This window comes from Schistocerca gregaria, chromosome 2 (genome assembly GCF_023897955.1).
Source record: "Schistocerca gregaria isolate iqSchGreg1 chromosome 2, iqSchGreg1.2, whole genome shotgun sequence".
NCBI classification, from domain to species: domain Eukaryota; kingdom Metazoa; phylum Arthropoda; class Insecta; order Orthoptera; family Acrididae; genus Schistocerca; species Schistocerca gregaria.
The window spans coordinates 934,407,172-934,427,044 of record NC_064921.1 but is presented as its reverse complement, the minus strand read 5'-3'; positions in this window follow the sequence as shown (position 1 = coordinate 934,427,044).

Here is a 19,873-nt window from a genome sequence, read left to right as displayed (position 1 = left end):
CTGACCCTTTCGCAGTTCGAACAACCCTACAACAACAAAGGTCAAAAATTAATTATGATTGTAGTGTTGCTCACGCTGCTAAATATTGCATTTTCGGGCAACAGCAAAGTTATATTACGTGGCAGGTGTCATTAGAGCACCGTTAATAAAGTCATTTCTTGAAATAATGGATAAACTAGGCACTTATCTTTTCGTGTTTCCCACGCTGGTCTCGTTGTGAACTCATGGCTCAGTCGTCGAAAATCTAGGTACTGATGATTCCAAACTCGGATGCAAAGAGGCCTAGGTGTTATTCTGCGATGTTCAAAAGTTTTATAGATGTGTTTCATAAACTATTCTTGAAGATTAAACTTTTGCAAGTTAGGACAATGGTGATGTAAAAAAGTAATCAGCACTCCGAATTTAAGATACACCAATTTTTTATTAGTTTTGTGGCAATATCACGTAACTCGCTCCAAAACATCACTTCACAATATAAAACATACTTGAAAATATCTTCCTCACTGTTAAAGTTCACATTTCATAAACTGACAACAATTTGCGTCTTTTTAACATGACAACTGAAGCTTGACTCTCTAATAACCGCTTACGCGCCCAAAAATCAGAGTTACAATTACGTCAAAGGTCATAGTGACAAAAGGAAGAATACACATAAGAATAATATCATTGCAATATAAACATATCGATGAACCGAAGTACCTCTACATTAATGAAATCAAATCTGAATGTTGTCACGGAAATATGTTAACTTTTTTTACAGAAACACAGGAGAATATTGCTGGTATCGAGAGATTGAGGTGAGGTGCCGTAATGGTTACGTAATTTAAGTACCATTACACAGTGCACTTTTCGAACCACTCGCTTGCAGTGCGTAAGACAGTCCAGGGTAACATTAACTTCCCACTAAATATGTCAACACTACGGCAAGGGGCGGGGGAGGGGCAACGAGTTCTCAACTTTGTGATGCGAGCTGTGGAGCTACTCGAACGAGAACTTGCGGCTCCAAAGTCCAGAAAAGCGACAACGACCGGGAGAGCAGCGTGCTGACCCCATGCCCCTCCACACTGAATCCAAATAAGGTTACTCCCGATCGACCCATCTGGTTCAAAACATTCATAGATTTTTTATACAGCGCTTGTAACTAATACTGCGTAGTTTTAATTGAAGTTCAGCTACTTCACAGACATCCAGTGTGGGATGTAATTGTCGTATGGCAGAGGAACTTGGTGGATATTTTGATGTGTTAATGTGGAACCGATTTACGAAGGAAAAAATTAGTTCCGATTTTGGCCACCAGGAGGAAATTTGGCGCTGTGACGGCAAGAAAGACCTGTACAGATATTTACATTTGTAACGGACTTGAGAGAATGGAGCGTTTATGTAGAAAAGCTTAAACAAGTGAAAAAGCCATAATGCTGATTTTATTATTAACTGCCGATTGCAAATTCGTTTAATAAGAGCACCGGAAACGTCAACGAGATGCTGTACATCGCCAGATTTACATTTATTGGCCAAATCTGGTACTATATATATATATATATATATATAGTACCAGTATATATATCATTTCGGTTAAGCGTTAACGCATTAGCATAGATACGAAGTTTCGCTGTCACACTATTATTACAGCTCTTACAGGATCTTCGTGAGTCACTGTGCTTAGGCTAAATTAAAACCACGGGGTATAAAAAGTGGAAAATGCAAACGAAATGAATGTACAAAAATCTCCACACACTCCACTGCACGGCTAGACAGGAAACTGACCTTCAGTCATCTTGGACGTTAGCTGTAGCGTTCTTGTGGGAAATTGTACCGGATGTCCAGAAGGAATTTTCACTGACCAGTTGTGTGATTGCTGCTTCCAGACTTTCTCGTAGGTTAAAACCATATACCGGACAGGCGCAAGAAACTGGAACATTTGCCCTGGGTGGGCAAATGTTCATTAAGTTGTGCCTGGATAACCAACCGGTAGAGCATTTGCCCAGTCCGACGCGCAATTTTAATGTGTCTGGAAGTTTCAGACTGTACAAGGCGTTACACAATTTGTAAAGAAAACTGATACAGTAGAAAGTATATTATAATTCAGGCACCAATGTTTCAGTAAACATGGATCCACAAACGTCGTGTTTGTGAGAAAACTGCGTGTGTGTGGTTACGTGCCGCCATTGACTTTAATATGAAATATTGTTCTAGTTAGTGGTAGTTTCCGGCTAGGTACGCATCTAACTGGGCTCAAAGTTTATCCATGGCCCACGTTTGGGGAATGGGCCAGTGCCTGATGGGACACATTTCGCTAATGATGCAAGACGACGCCTAACACGCCGGATGCTCCGGGATGGATAGGAGGAACGGGGTCTGTACAACGGTCCACAGAATCGCCTGACTTCAGTGCCCTGGTTTTTCTGTCGTAAAAGTGAAGTGTACAGCACTCCTGTTGAGTAACTGGAGAATTGGACTGTAAAATCAAGACGATCCGTGGGTGTTTGAACAGTAGAGACGGGTGCGGTAATGAACACCAATGCCAGTACGACACGTGCAGTACCAGGTTAAACAGGTACAAGAGCACAGTAAATTTTAACTTGAAACGTGCTGAGGTAATATTATTTTATCTGCAAAACATGACGGTTTAATGAAATATGATTCTTCTTTCCAAATGCTTGCGATCTTCAGGACACCACATGCGAAAATGCATTAACAGTAACCTCAGCCATTCCGCAGATGATGCAAATAATTATAATGAACCTCTATCTTTAAAAAGCTGTCCAAAAATCCAGTAAAATCTTCATACAGTTTCAACTGTGTCGCGAAGACTGGCAACTTGCTTTAAATTCACAGAAAACTTAAATATGAAAACTTACAAACCGTAAAAAACCTGACATTTTTTCAGAATTAGTTAAAACTGAAATTAATCAGTCGATATTTCTCGAGTGTGGTAGTTTGTGGAGATATGAAATGGAATGAAAACACAAATACAGTTGTAGGTAAAGTAGGTGGCAGACCTCTGTACATTCAGAGAACACTGAAAAACGCAGTCGGTGTACAAAGGAGACTGATTACAAAACATTCGTTTCGTACGTAAACAAAGAAGGGTAACACAATCGGTAACAGGTTTTATCGAGGCATGGCAGAGCGCCACCCCAGATGCTGTAAAACCTTAACGGGCACCGGTAGGTGTTGAAGGAGTTTCAAGGACCAGCATTGAGCAATCTATTAATACACTACCGACGCCTCCAGTGGAAATCACGAGAGGTAAATGAATTACAGTGCGCGCGGAGACATTTAAGCCATCATTCTTCCCGCGCTCAATACACGAATGGAAGCAAGCGATACAACGGAAGCATTATAGTGTAGAAGTATGTTGTAGACGGAGCACGCGCTCACGTTGGGAAGGGAGAAGGAAAGAAATCGGCCGTACCCTTTGATCCGAATAGTTCGCTCCATTCCTCTTGAACGATTCGGGGAAAGATATATCTACTTGTAGATTGGATAGCTGAAAAAACAAAGGAAATTTTATTCATGGCTGTCAATCAGCAGCTGCGAAACACCTTTAAGAATAGAAATAATCAGTCGTCAGCTGCACAAAGTTTTTATTAAATTAACTTCCTGACTAGTTTCGGCAAATTAATTGCCATCCTCAGAAGATCATACAGTTAAGCTTACATCGGAAATCAATCTTCAAGCAAACTCCCGAAGATAGACACCTTCGTTAAAATTTTTACATAGTGCTGTTAAGTAGTTAAAAAGTAACGTAACAAATGCGAAGACATGATGGCCAGTCTGTTGGTCTGTTGGTGCTAATGAACGTATGCCTCGTGGTTCTTTATATTTTACTTATGATGCAATTTTCTTTGTCATCATGTCCTCGCATTTGTTATGTTAGTTTTTAACTCGTTGATAGTGGTATATAAAATTTTTAACGAAGGACTCTACAATCCAGAGTTTGGTTGGAGATTTCTGAACTATGTAAGCCTAATTGTATAATCTTCTGAGGATGGCAAATTACTTAGCCGAAACTGGATAGAAGGTAAATTAATAAAAAGCTTGTGCAGCTGACGACTGATTACTTCTGTTCTTCAAACACAGGAAACTACGTGATCAAGTCACATTAATGTGACCATTGGCTATGTTCAACGTCGACGAGCAATAACCACCCAACGAGGGCACGTCGCAGTGCAAGCAGTGGAAGTCGTATAAAAAGTGTCGGGGGAAGCGAAAACAATGTAGTAGGTACCGCAATGCGGGAGCAGAGAGCTTTATCTGACATCTAATCGAGCATGATCATCGGCTTCCAGGGCCAAGACTGGAAGTATTTCCGAAATGACTAAGTTTGTAAAATGTTCGCGTGCCGCCATGGTTAAAATATAATTCTGGCCATTAAAATTTCTACACCACGAATATAACGTGCTACAGATGCGAAATTTAACCGACAGGAAGAAGATGCTTTGATATGCAAATGATTAGCGTTTCAGAGCAGTCACACAAGGTTGGCGCCGGTGGCGACACCTACAACGTGCTGACATGAGGAAAGTTTCCAACCGATTTCTCATACACAAACAGCAGTTGAATGGCTTTGCCTGGTGAAACGTTGTTGTAATGCCTCGTGTAAGGAGGAGAAATGCGTACCATCACGTTTCCGACTTTGATAAAGGTCTGATTGTAGCCTACCGCGATTGCGGTTTATCGTATCGCGACACTGATGCCCGCGTTGGTCGAGATCCAATGACTGTTAGCAGAATATGGAATCGGTGGGTCCCGGAGGGTAATACTGAACGCCGTGGTGGATCCCAACGGCCTCATATCACTAGCAGTCGAGATGACAGGCATCTTATCTGCATGGCTGTACGACGTTTGCAGCAGCATGGACTATCAGCTCGGAGACTACGGCTGCGATTACTCTTGACACTGCATCACAGACAGGACCGCCCGCGATGGTGTACTCAACGAAGAACCTGGGTGCACGAATGGCAAAACGTCATTTTTTTTCGGATGACTTCAGATTCTGTTTACGGCATCATTACGGTCGCATTCGTGTTTGGCAAAATCGCCTTGACGCGCATTGGAAGCGTGTATTCGTCGTCGCCATACTGGCGTATCACCCAGCGTGATGGTATGGGTGCCACTGAGTAAACTCTCGGTCACCTCTTGTTCGCATTGACAGCACTTTGTGTGTTACGACCCGTTGCTCTACCCTTCATTCGATCCCTGCGAAACTCTACATTTCAGCAGGAAAATGCACGACCGCATGTTGCAGGTCCTGTGCGGGCCTTTCTGGATACAGAAAATGTTCGACTGCTGCCCTGGCCAGCACATTCTCCAGATCTCTCACCAACTGAAAACGTCTGGTCAATGGTGACCAAACAACTGGCTCGTCACAATAGGCCAGTCACTACTCTTGATGAACTGTGATATCGCGTTGAAGCTGCATGGACAGCTGTACCTGTACACTGCATCCAAGCTCTGTTTGACTCAATGTCCAGGCGTATCAATGCCGTTCTTACGGCCAGAGGTGGTTATTCTGGGTACTTATTTCTCAGGATCTATCCACCCAAATTGCGTGAAAATGTAATCACAAGTCAGTTCTAGTATAATATATTTGTCCAATGAATACTCGTTTATCATCTGCATTTCTTCTTGGTGCAGCAATTTTAATGGCCAGTAGTGTAAAAGCAAAGGAGGAGGGGACTTCATGGTCAGGGGAATGCTTCAGTGGCGTTTCCTGTGTGATCTCGTCATTCTGGAAGCCACAGTGGATCAACACAGGTGTGCACCTATCCTGGGAGACTGGGTCCACGCGTGCATGCTCTTTGTTTCTCCTCGGTACGGTGACATCGACCAGCAGGATAATAGAACGGGACACATATGTCGCAGTGTATTTGCGTGGTTGGAAGAGCACCAGGATGAAGTTACCGTACTCCCCTGACCACCAAGCTTCTCGGATTTAAACCCAATCGAGAATCTGTGAGACCACCACGATCGGACTGTTCGCGCCATTGAACCTCAGTCGAGAGTCCTAGTGCAGCTGGCCACGGCGCTGGAATCTGCAGGGCTCCACATGCCTACCGGTACCTTCCAGAATCTCACCGACTCTCTTACCACAGGTTTCCGCGCTGAAAAAGATGGGATGTTAGGGCTTTTAACAATCAGACACATTTTCGTGATTGGTCGGTGTATTGGCAGTCCATTCTTCGCTTTCCCGCCCAGTTCGCCAGCCGCCGCCACAATCCGTGTGGGCCAGGAACCCGCGACCGCAGGGGCGCAGTGCCGCTCAGGGACGGATGGTGGCAATAAGCGCGCTGACTGATGGTCGCCCAGCGCCAAGAAGCGGCTGCCCGCCCCCCGCCGGCCTATCGAGTATCGATAATCGATGGCGCGGTCGCGGTCGCACTGCCGGCTATTGTTGCGAGCGCCATTGTCGCGGGCCGCGCCGGGCCGGAAGTCACTCTGCGGGCCAGCGCGGCTTGTGACCCCGGCCTCTCATTACCCCGCCGGTCGCCAGCGCAAATACCAGCTCCAGCCGCCACCTGCTTTATTCCCGTCCTGCGCAGTCATGTAGCCCCCAGAAATGCGAGAATATCAACTGGGTTCTGTGATAGCGTATTAATACAGACTGTACTCCGATTAAAATTACTTGACAGTTGACGTCGTTCACTTGCCACTACAGTGTTGTCACATCGACTGCCGACTAAAGTTATACAGGGTGTTACAAAACGGTACGGCCAAACTTTCAGGAAGCATTCCTCACACACAAATAAAGAAAAGATGCTATGTGGACATGTGTCCGGAACCGCTTAATTTCCATGTTAGGGCTCATTTTAGTTTCATCAGTATGTACTGTACTTTCTCGATTCGCCGCCAGTTGGCCCAATTGAAGGAAGGTAATGTTGACTTAGGTGCTTGTACTGACATGCGACTCATTACTCTACAGTACTAGCATCAAACATATCAGTACGTAGCATCAACAGGTTAGTGTTCATCACGAACGTGGTTTTGCAGTCAGTGCAATGTTTACAAATGCGGAGTTGGCAGATGCCCATTTGGTGTATGGATTAGAACGGGGCAATAGCCGTGGCGCGGTATGTTTGTATCGAGACAGATTTCCAGAACGAAGTTGTCCCGACAGGAAGACGTTCGAAGCAATTGATCGGCGTCTTAGGGAGCACGGAACATTCCAGCCTATGACTCGCGACTGGGGAAGACCTAGAACGACGAGGACACCTGCAATGGACGAGGCAACTCTTCGTCCAGTTTACGATAACCCTAATGTCAGCGTCAGAGAAGTTGCTGCTGTACAAGGTAACGTTGACCACGTCACTGTATGGAGAGTGCTACGGGAGAACCAGTTGTTTCCGTACCATGTACAGCGTGTGCAGGCACTATCAGCAGCTGATTGGCCTCCACGGGTACACTTCTGCGAATGGTTCATCCAACAATGTGTCAATCCTCATTTCAGTGCAAATGTTCTCTTTACGGATGAGGCTTCATTCCAACGTGATCAAATTGTAAATTTTCACAATCAACATGTGTGGGCTGACGAGAATGCGCACGCAATTGTGCAATCACGTCATCAACACAGATTTTCTGTGAACGTTTCGGCAGACATTGTTGGTGATGTCTTGATTGGCCCCATGTTCTTCCGCCTCCGCTCAATGGGGCATGTTATCATGGTTACATACGGGATACTCTACCTGTGCTGCTAGAACATGTGCCTTTACAAGTACGACACAACATGTGGTTCATGCACGATGGAGCTCCTGCACATTTCAGTCGAAGTGTTCGTACGCTTCTCAACAACAGATTGGGTGACCGATGGATTCGTAGAGGCGGACCAATTCCATGGCCTCCACGCTCTCCTGACCTCAACCCTCTTGACATTCATTTAAGGGGGCATTTGAAAGCTCTCGTCTACGCAACCCCGGTACCAAATGTAGAGACTCTTCGTGCTCGTATTGTGGATGGCTGTGATACATTACGCCATTCTGCAGGGCTGCATCAGCGCATCAGGGATTCCATGCGACGGAGGGTGGATGCATGTATTCTCGCTAACGGAGGACATTTTGAACATTTCCTGTAAGTGTTTGAAGTCACGCTGGTACGTTCTGTTGCTGTGTTTTCCATTCCATGATTAATGTGATTTGAAGAGAAGTAATAAAATGAGCTCTAACATGGAAAGTAAGCGTTTCCGGACACATCTCCACATAACATATTTTCTTTCTTTGTGTGTGAGGAATGTTTCCTGAAAGTTTGGCCGTATCTTTTTGTAACACCCTGTAGGGGAAATTAACTCCTAGCAGCACGAGAACAGCAGCCACGTACTGTCCTACCTTACTCTGATTAACATTACTCGTCAGTTGATGTCTGTTACTTGCCACTGCAGTGCTGTGACATCGGCTGACGGCTACAGTTCAGTTATAGACGACACACAAACATGGCAGCTCACTTCACAAATGCTGTTAATGTGTAACGCGGAGTATGTTGGAAGCGGCCGCTGCGGGGTACGACGGAAATGCCAAACGCACTGCCGACAGCTGTTTTCAAGTGAGAAATGAATGAACTGCGGCAGAAAACGCGTTTTTTACACCTGAACTGAAACTCGTGTCCTTCGCTAACCAGATGTCCGCCCCGGTAGCTGAGTGGTCAGCGCGACGGTCTGTCACGCCAAGGAGCCCGGGATCGATTCCCGGCTAGGTCGGAGATTTTCTTCGCTCAGGGACTGGGTGTTGTGTTGTCCTCATGGTGTTGTGCAGACCTATGGTAGACCGGGGAAAACCATCGTTCAGGTCGTGTTGTCGGCGGGGCTGGGAGGTGCTTGTGCCTGATGTACTCTACTAGGAGCCTTGTAGGCTCAACACAAACCGTTAGCGTCATTACCTTTATTACTATTACCACAAGAACCCTTTCATTAGCAACTTTGAGCCAAGCACAAAATCAGTTACCTCTCTACTTTATATAGTAAATATTTTAGCAGGCTGGACATGGAGGTCTCAGTATTAGTTTCTAGCTTTAACGTACCCTAATCTCTCCATTTCCAGGAGTGTATTTAATTCCCTTTCGTTTATTAATGTCTCACTTGATTTTGTATTAGTTATAAGTTTTTCTAATGCTGCACAAAAAAAGATATCAAATGGATGTAAACAAATAGAGTCCGCCTCCACGTGGCGGGAAACAGGCAATGGTGTGAGTGGGGACGGGACCCTGGGAGGTGTTACTTTCAGTCACACCGGACCCCGGACCCAGTCACAGCGGCTAAGTGGCAACATACGACCCACCATATGAAATTAGACTGTGGGTCATAAAAAATAAGCAGCTGGCGAAAAAAAAGTGTCCTCATTATCTTTTCATCATCATCAGTGGAAGGCAATGGGAAACCACCACTGCAATCTCTGACGAGGTTTCCCCCATGACAAGACCTGCCGTAAGGAAGAATAGAAAGTTTAAGTCCCTAAACACAGCCTCGTGATGTGTAGTGTATCATAGAAAACGGCGGTCAACAGTCTCCGGCAGAACTAAAAATCACGATCCTTTGTTCACGGCAATTAAAGCCAACCTCTACGAGCTAACTGAAGACTTCAGTTTCAGCGTTATAAGTAGACTGTAAATTTGTTGCTTCATTGGTTTCCTCAAACTGTCCTCATGCTGGCTACACGAGATGTCGCGTTACCAACTGATGAACTGTCCTGGTTCTCATATGTTTGCAGATTATAGCCGACACTGAGAGATTCCAGACGGAAAAAAAAGATAGGAAGAAAATGAGAGCAAATAAAAAAGTCTATGCGATGACGAAAACGACGCGACAAAGTATTAGGAGTAAAAAGAAATACATTTAAACCAATTAACTGAATAGAAATGATAATTAAACTCTGTTGATTAGATTAAGAAATGAAACAAATTTCCCTGCACTTGACGAGATTCGAACTTCCGGTCTCCTGCACGTCAGGTTTATACACTAACCATTTTACTATGCTACTATACTTATTATTATTAATAATAATATAATTACGACTCTGACGACCGAGTCGCAACGATGAAATGCATTCTCCAAAAATCCTACTTCACGCAATATCGTGCAAAGTAAATCTAATGTACGCCCATCTCTGAGATTATTATAGCTTTAAACATGACTCTAAATCGCGTCTTGTGCGAAAGGACCCAGTAGTGTTCGGTTAACACTCTGTATGTGTTGTGGTTGGCAGGAGAGCCAACACCGTGTTACTAGAGGAGGCCGAAATGCACGCGTTCTAGCTCACGAAGGCAGGCGTGAGGTCTGGAACAGGACAAGGAACTTAGACTTTAGAAAAACGGACGTAGCTGGTGGATTACTTAACTTTAATCCATTAATGATGAACGTCGCTCTTGACGGTACATGATTCACAATATCAATAGTAACTGAATATGGCGCCTTGCTGGGTCGTACCAAATGACATAGCTGAGAGCTATGCTAAACTATCGTCTAGGCAAATGACAGCGTATTTTGTCAGTGAACCATCGCTAGCGAAGTCGGTTGTACAACTGGGGCGAGTGCTAGGGAATCTCTCTAGACTAGACCTGCCGTGTGGCGACGCTCGGTCTGCAATCACTGATAGTGGCGACACGCGGGTCCGACGTATACTAACGGACCGCGGCCGATTTAAAGGCTACCACCTAGCAAGTGTGGAGTCTGGTGGTGACACCACAGTATGAAACTTGTGTAATTCGTTGGCATTGTTGTGTATCGCGTGTGCAGGCCAGCACACAGGATTATTCTTCGGGGGTGGGGGATTTTTCGAAAGGCTGATTTTACCTAGTGTGACTTTTCATTTTATAATAAAAATATAGTTTCGATTAAACCTTTTAATAGACCAAACAGGCGGACAAGAATTAATTTACAGTTTTCATTCAAAGAAAATAAAAGAAGATTACAAATTAAACTCAAAGCAATTCGCTGACTCTTTTCAACGTGAAAGGCATCTATTTACTTTACACAAGTTGTCGAACAATGATACTGACCTTGAGTCTAGTTTGTTCTGTTCTAAAACAGGACAGAGGCAGCGACGTTGTATTTAAATTTTTCCTTTTATGATCAGGTATGGCACTGAGACCGGACATGATGCTAATTATCTCAGACCTGTCCTTGGGTTATCTATTTTCAGCAAATGGAAATCTTTACGCAAATAAAGATTTAGTAATGTCATGAAATGTTCACCATCTACTGAAGCCGCATATAGTTTCGCGAATCTTCCTCTGCTGTTTTTCATCGACTTCTTTACACGTGAAACTCCTGTCACTTGACCTTCGTCCATAATGAAGAATGAATAATATTAAAAAAGCACTTTGGTATTAAAAATTCCAATTGTATCTACTATAAGTCCAACCATTTCGGGATTGAGGGAGGGGGGCGGGGGAATTGCTGGGGCTCCCCTGCACCACCCCTTCCTACATGCGGTGCTGCGTGTGTGCTGGTTTTGACGAGACTATCATTTGTGATGAAATACGAAATAAAAAAACTGGACCTAGGATCTGGAATGCAGACACATCAAGAGAGAAAGCCAGACAAGGAACTGGAAGTGGACTGACCAGCTGTTGCAGTAAACCGGCAAAGGCGTACGGTTTGGGCGTGATGTTGAGCGCTTTAACTAGAGGAAACCAACTCCAACACACGAAGTGTCAAGTATCAAGTAATTTTAATCGGTCTATATCCAGTAATTGTCAGCAGCTCGTGGTCTTGCAGTAGCGCTCTCGGGTCCTGCCGGGGTCAGGGATTTTCCCTGCCTCGAGATGACTGGGTGTTGTTGCGTCGTCTTCATCATCATCATTCATTCTCATTACGGTCGGAGGAAGGCAATGGCAAACCACCTCCTATAGGACCTTACCTGGTATGGTGGTGTGGGTCTCCCGCATCGTCCCATACACTCCTCGGAGTATGGGATCTCATCATCATCATCAGTCCAGTAATTAATAACACTGTAGGAATCGGAGGTACTAGAACAGGGCAGAGCAGCGCAGTGTGAGGGCTGCAGGGCATGCTGTATGATACCAATGTAGGCTGGTTGGTAGAATGGTGGTAAGGTGGCAGTGGCCAATCGGAGAAAGCCATTCCAATCAGTGGTGGCTGCCTGAATGCGAGGGTGATGGTGGGGCCAGCAAGGCAGCAACGGCTGGAAAGAATATATTGGCAGCTGGATCCAGATGTGACAGTTCTAGCAAAATGCCTAGGGAGTTTGTCGGACATGTTGCTGTCAGCAGCAAGAGGAGGCCAAGGCATGTAGATACCATCAGAAGGTATTCCAGCCATGGCTGCAGCCCCCAGCGAAAGGCACAGCAGAATTTTGTATCACTGATCTAGGATAGCTGTCAGGCAGACACAGAGGTGGATGAGACAAGGAGTAGATCTGAAAAAATAAAAGATGCACAGGATCATCACTGAGTTAGAACAACGAGGCAGTTGGAGAGAGCGGGTATGACCTGGCCTTGTGATGGAACTTCCACTGTCCATGAGGCTGCATTGAAGGACTGTGATGAAAGACACCTGGAGATAGTGACCAGAAAGGGGTCGCAGTGGGCAAGGTCCCAAAGAAGGCAGAATACAGGCCATGAAAGTGCCTGTTGGAGAAGAAGGTGGGGAGATGAGTAAGACTCACACTGAGAACGGAGAGGGCTTTGGAGAGGAACGAAGAAACTATAGACAGCTGTGAAGCATCGGTGATGGGCGGAAATAAAGGCAGAACAATGAGAGAACAGATGGTGACAGATCAGGATCAGTAGAAGTAGAAGAGAGAGGAGTGATGCCACCATAGGATGGAGAAGGCGATTCCACAAAGTGGATGCATACAGAGGGTACAGGAAATACAAGAAAGGGTCCAGTGGATAGGAGCACATATCAGGCTGGCTGCAGAGAGGCCAGCTGTTAAAGCATCAACTGCAATGGGGTTGGATGTGCTGAAACAGGCAGTGCCCAAGCAGGAGGCGAAGGCATCAGAGCAGGAGACACCAGAGAAGGTGTCAACAGCATAGGTGGCAGCACAGCAGGTGGTAATGTTGCAGGAGGCGCCAGGGTGGGAGGCGCTGCACGAGCCAAAGGAGGGAGTACCAGAGTAGGTGGCACTGAAGAAGGAAATACTGGGGCAGGACGTTGGAATAAACATGTTCATAGGTTACCTCACCCTCTCACAGGGATGATAAATGAGCCAGTTTTTTTTGGTGAATTTTGTCCCAGATATCGTACAGTTTTTGTATTATTTAGTATCAGTCGATGAGCAGAAGGAAGTGTTTGTTTTAAGGGGAGTCAAAATTTTGCAGATGTATCCACAAGCTAGAGGAAGCTTGGTTCATCGGATGACCAGGCTAATAATTTCACCAGAATCAACACGGAGCTTCCAGCAATTGTGCAAACAAGTGATTTCGTCTAAGACTGTGATGTGGTTAGTCGGTATACATTAGGACGTATACTATGTGTGAAGGATCCATTTGGGGCGTATATGAAGAGGGTAGAAGCAGGCGCCACAGCATTGTGTCTTTCATCCATAGAAACAGCTGAAGTATCAACCATTATGGAGAGAACTAACAAATTAGATCGTTCAAAATGGTTCAAATGGCTCTGAGGACTATGGGACTTAACATCTGAGGTCATCAGTCTCCTAGAACTTAGAACTACTTAAACCTAACTAACCTAAGAACATCACACACATCCATGCCCGTAGCACGATTCGAACCTGCAACCGTAGCAGTCGCGTGGTTCCGGACTAAAGCGCCTAGAACCGCTCAGCCACCGCTGCCGGCACACATTAGATCGACGACGTATTATGTTTCCAAAACTACACAAAATGTGCTAAGATCTAGAAGAGCTAGTCTGTAAAATCGAGGACATTAGATACATTAAGGTCCGTGGGTGGGGGCAGAGGGAGGCGAGAAAATGAGTGCGTGTAGAGAAAACGGATGACGAGCTCAGGAGACAAGGCCCGAGTACTCAAGGCTACTTTAGGAGTGATGGCCCGCAGTAAAGAAAGGACACTTAACGCCCTCATCTGAAGACCACAGCAGAAACACCCATACCTGTCGGTGCAAAATCCGTTCTGTCCCATCCTTCGTTCAGCCACTTTCTTGAAGAGCTTCTCAGTAACAGGAACTCGACTCTGGAACAACCATCCGCTTTATATTAGAGAGCCAAATAATATTTCCAGCTGCAGAAGACAGGTAATGACTATCTGCTAAAGCAAGAATAAGATTACCATTTCTATATACGCCCTCATTACACATATACAACCCTCTCTCCAACCAGATTTTCTTTATTTCCTAGTATTCTTAGCCGATGGATTCTCCTCAAATTTCCTTTTCCCAGAACTCGCTATATCAGAAAACATCTATTTTGTAGACCTATAAATTCTTCTCATATCTTCCACTATCATTATTGTTATTAGTGTCACAATTATTGTCTTTATTTTTATTATTATTAATTTTATTATTATTATTAAATATTATTATTATCTATTAGTGGCTGCAGCTACAGTAGTACAAATAATGTCACTTTTAAGTTTGATAGTTTATAGACAGTATAATTTGCTCATACTGCCACTTCAGACACTAACATCACATTAATGTTGTTGTCATATTAAAATTGTTATTTCCTTAGTGCAGTGGCACCACAATTTAGGACAGTGATAGTTTTGTGCAATATTCTGAGCACACGTTACAGCCAGGTGCGGGCCAGATTGCAGTGAGTTAGGCATACCAACAGTTGCGAAGTAGAATAGGGGCCAAAGGGCTGTCAAATTGCTGAAAGAGTATACGTAGCAGTTTTGCATGTCACAAATCAGAAGGGGCCCAATGGCCAACCTAGCGTGTTATGAGTACGTGACACGAAGCTATGTGTATGGCAAAACAGAGGTGCACAGCTGCGTATAAATACACTCCTGGAAATGGAAAAAAGAACGGATTGACACCGGTGTGTCAGACCCATCATGCTTGCTCCGGACACTGCGAGAGGGCTGTACAAGCAATGATCACACGCACGGCACAGCGGACACACCAGGAACCGCGGTGTTGGCCGTCGAATGGCGCTAGCTGCGCAGCATTTGTGCACCGCCGCCGTCAGTGTCACCCAGTTTGCCGTGGCATACGGAGCTCCATCGCAGTCTTTAACACTGGTAGCATGCCGCGACAGCGTGGACGTGAACCGTATGTGCAGTTGACGGACTTTCAGCGAGGGCGTATAGTGGGCATGCCGGAGGCCGGGTGGACGTACCGCCGAATTGCTCAACACGTGGGGCGTGAGGTCTCCACAGTACATCGATGTTGTCGCCAGTGGTCGGCGGAAGGTGCACGTGCCCGTCGACCTGGGACCGGACCGCAGCGACGCACGGATGCACGCCAAGACCGTAGGATCGTAGGATCCTACGCAGTGCCGTAGGGGACCGCACCGCCACTTCCCAGCAAATTAGGGACACTGTTGCTCCTGGGGTATCGGCGAGGACCATTCGCAACCGTCTCCATGAAGCTAAGCTACGGTCCTGCACACCGTTAGGCCGTCTTCCGCTCACGCCCCAACATCGTGCAGCCCGCCTCCAGTGGTGTCGCGACAGGCGTGAATGGAGGGACGAATGGAGACGTGTCGTCTTCAGCGATGAGAGTCGCTTCTACCTTGGTGCCAATGATGGTCGTATGCGTGTTTGGCGCCGTGCAGGTGAGCGCCACAATCAGGACTGCATACGACCGAGGCACACAGGGCCAACACCCGGCATCATGGTGTGGGGAGCGATCTCCTGCACTGGCCGTACACCTCTGGTGATCGTCGAGGGGACACGGTACATCCAAACCGTCATCGAACCCATCGTTCTACCATTCCTAGACCGGCAAGGGAACTTGCTGTTCCAACAGAACAATGCACGTCCGCATGTATCCCGTGCCACCCAACGTGCTCTAGAAGGTGTAAGTCAACTACCCTGGCCAGCAAGATCTCCGGATCTGTCCCCCATTGAGCATGTTTGGGACTGGATGAAGCGTCGTCTCACGCGGTATGCACGTCCAGCACGAACGGTGGTCCAACTGAGGCGCCAGGTGGAAATGGCAGGGCAAGCCGTTCCACAGGACTACATCCAGCATCTCTACGATCGTCTCCATGGGAGAATAGCAGCCTGCACTGCTGCGAAAGGTGGATATACACTGTACTAGTGCCGACATTGTGCATGCTCTGTTGCCTGTGTCTATGTGCCTGTGGTTCTGTCAGTGTGATAATGTGATGTATCTGACCCCAGGAATGTGTCAATAAAGTTTCCCCTTCCTGGGACAATGAATTCCCGGTGTTCTTATTTCAATTTCCAGGAGTGTAGGTGCGGGTTTCTAACGAGATTCATTCAAGTGTGGCAGCTCTCCTGGATGGCGGAGCGTGTCACACCGCCAGCTATACACAGCAGCGTATCGTGCGCTACCGTTCCAATCCACGGCGGGTCGCTGGTTCGACCCTCTGAGGCCGACGCGGAGTCTGTAGCCAGCCGGTGGCGGGCCACTCCGCGGCTTGCTACCGCAGGCAGTCGCCCTGGCTTCCAACACACGCCGGAGGCATCCAGAGGCGAGGACCGCAGATTCGGACTCCGGGCCGTAGGAGCTTGTTGTCGCCGCGACGTTAGCCACGCCAGTGAGAAGCACACAGCTGGCCACCTGCGGCTCAGACCGAGCAGCGCTGAGTCGGCAGGGACGCAGACAACTGAGTCGACTGCCCGCATCCTGACGACGACGCAGCTCCACTGGTGTACAAGGCTGACGCACAGTGTGTGCACAGGTCACTGACGCTGCTATTGTGAACCAAGCTGTTTGGCAGACAACGAAGTGGTGTCCTCAGCATTGTGGGACCCGGTGACGCAGACCGAGGGGAACATGGCACTGTAGTTGGAAACAATAAATACCTTGGAAAACTCGGATGAGTCTTAATTGGCTGACTTCTACCTCTTTCCACTACATCTGGTTATCATCGGTGGCAGAAGTTGCCACTACGTTAGGTAACTATGATGTGAAACTCTGATCCAATGTAGGAGAGGGCCTCATGACCCTAATAAGATCAAGTCACGTATATAAATACGAGGTCTGTCTAAAAAGTATCCGCCCTTTCATTTTCCCGCACAAAATAGAGACGATAGTGCAGCACCACTGTACACAGTAAAGGAAGAGACCTTTATGCTCATGTGTGAATTTTGTCCCCGCTTCCAGCGCGTCCGTCGCTGCCTGTCGGTCGCTGAGTGAGGTGCTATACAACGTGTTCGTCGGATTACCGATTCTCTCAAGATGACTGAACGTGTTGAGCAAAGATACTGCATCAAATTTTGTCAAAAGCTTGGTGATTCTCAAAGTGAAACAATTCGTAAGATGCAGCAGGTGTTTGGAGAAGAAGATGCGATGGGTGTAACACAAATTAAGGAGTGGTCGAACCGATTAAAAAATGGCCGGACATCAGCGGAGAGTGACCAGCGTTTTGGCAGGCCCCAAACTGCTCGGAGTGCAGCTGTTGTTGAAAGGGTGCAAAATTTGGTGACGGCAGATCACCGTTTGACCGTGCGGGAGATTGCCCAAGAGGTTGGAGTGAGTAAAGATTCTGCACATGCAATTTTGCGTGATGATTTGAACATGCACCGTGTGGCTGCGAAATTCGTGCCCAAGTAGTTGTCGCCGGAACAAAAAGACATCCGTTTTGACGTTGCACAGGAGCTTCTCGACACTACCAACACTGATCCTGGGTTTCTGAACACCGTGATAACTGGAGATGAGTCATGGGTGAACGGGTACGACCCACAAACAAAATGACGGTCGTCGCAATGGAAATATTCCGAGTCTCCAAGGCCGAAGAATGTGCGGCAGGTGCGAAGCAAAATGAAGGCGATGGTTACTGTCTTCTTTGATGTCCGTGGAATTGAGCATCACGAATATGCTCCGGAAGGACAAACAGTGACAAAGGAGTGCTATCAAGATGCTCTCTAGTGACTTCACGACGCGGTTCGGAGCAAAAGACCAGACATGTGGACGGCGAAAAACTGACAATTGCATCACGACAACGCCCCCGCACATTCATCCTACTTGATCCAAAATTTATTGGCCAAACATGGAATTACAGATGTTCGCCAACTTCACTTCTCTCCAGACATGACTCCTTGTGACTTTTGGTTGTTTCCAAAATTGAAGACACCTCTGAAAGGACCCCGTTTTAAGAGCAGAGAAGAGATAATGCGGAACGCGACGATGGAGCTGAACACCATTCCAAAAAAAGACTTCCAGAGGCGTTTCCAGCAGTGGAAGGATCGGTGGGCTAAGTGTGAGCAAGCACAAGGGGACTAATTTGAAGGGGATTAGGGTCCGAACACCGTCAGGTATTCGATATACTTTTTTCTGGTCAAAGTTCGGATACATTTTAGACAAGTTTCGTAAATACTGCACTGGTGTGCAAGGCTTAAAGATGATACTAACTTTCCTATGATGCGTAACTGCCAGGTGCAATAGTTTGATGAAACTTGGAACATACGTAGAAAGAACTGCTACACTAGTACAGAAGATCACGGAAAGAAGACCAAAGGACACGACATTTTTATTCAAAGACAATAATTACACTGCACTCACTGTGATTTATGATGGGCCCTGGACATTACAAAAGCCCGGAGATTGTTCTTGACAATGTGTGTGACCACCACAGACAGCAACTGCTGCTCTGGAGCGTCCTCCGACGCTGGCCACAAGCTTGGTAAGGAGTTCTTGTGGTAGGGTCATTTGTCCAGCAGCGTGGATACAACTGCTGGAGGGTCGTTGGTGCACGTGGATGAGCTGAAATACGTCTTCTCAACGAATCCCACACGTGCTCGATTTTATTTTAATCGGAGAAACGAGCAGGCCAGTCGATTCGCCGAATATCGTCTCTTTCCAAAGATCTTCCAGCTTCGCTCTTTTATGCCGTCAGGCTTTGCCATCCTTCATTTTTAAGGATGCATAACTGAACAGACGCACTTGGTAAAGGAAAACAGTGTCACAATAACGTTTATCGATGAGTGCACCGTGTTGAAAGATTTGGAGGTCAATATCACCCCGCAGCAATGTCGCACCACACCATAACACCTGGACCATCAGAACAATCATGTTCGACAACGTTCCTGGTTGTATAATGTGTTCCCACCGCATGCCATATCCGTACGATAGCATTCCGCCTTGGTCCAGTCTCTAAGCTCTTTGCACAATTGCAAACGGTGTCACTAATGTGCAGGTGTCAATGGTACACAACGCACTAGTCGTCAGGCAAAGTGACACCTCCAAACGATCACCGTCCCACTGTGGAGAGTAATATTTTATGCCTTGCACTACTACTAAATGTGGTTGGGACTGCAATATCTAATGTCACTTTTTCAATGTCGTTCTTCAGTTTTGCATGCCAGTGCATAAATCGATTGAAGACAGTGTAGTTGTTGTATGGGACGCACGTTTTCCAGTCAAGTTACCTCATCTGAGAATTTTGGAACTTGTTGTGTTGGTACAGGGTATATGTCGGCATGATTTATCGCCATACATTTAATATTCTGTCAATTCTTTTTGATTTATATTTATGTTAGGTCACTGTCCACGATGCAAAACCAGATGATTAATCATTTAATTGGCCGATACAGGCTAGCACCATGTACTAACAGTTCCGATAGCACTGCATGTCGGGCAGTTAATTAGAGTTGAGCACTGACAGAAAAGGCGACGTCAGCAACACTTTCTTCAGAAATCACTATCGGCTAAAGAGGGGTTGGGAAGAGAGTTCTCGAGTTCTGCAAGGTCGGACATTTACTGTCCTGAGAAAGAACAGAGCGAGGAGGAGGCGGTGTAGAACGCTGAAGGTTGCAGACGCCACATACCCCCCTTTGTCTTCTGATGGACAGAAAAAAATTTCAGT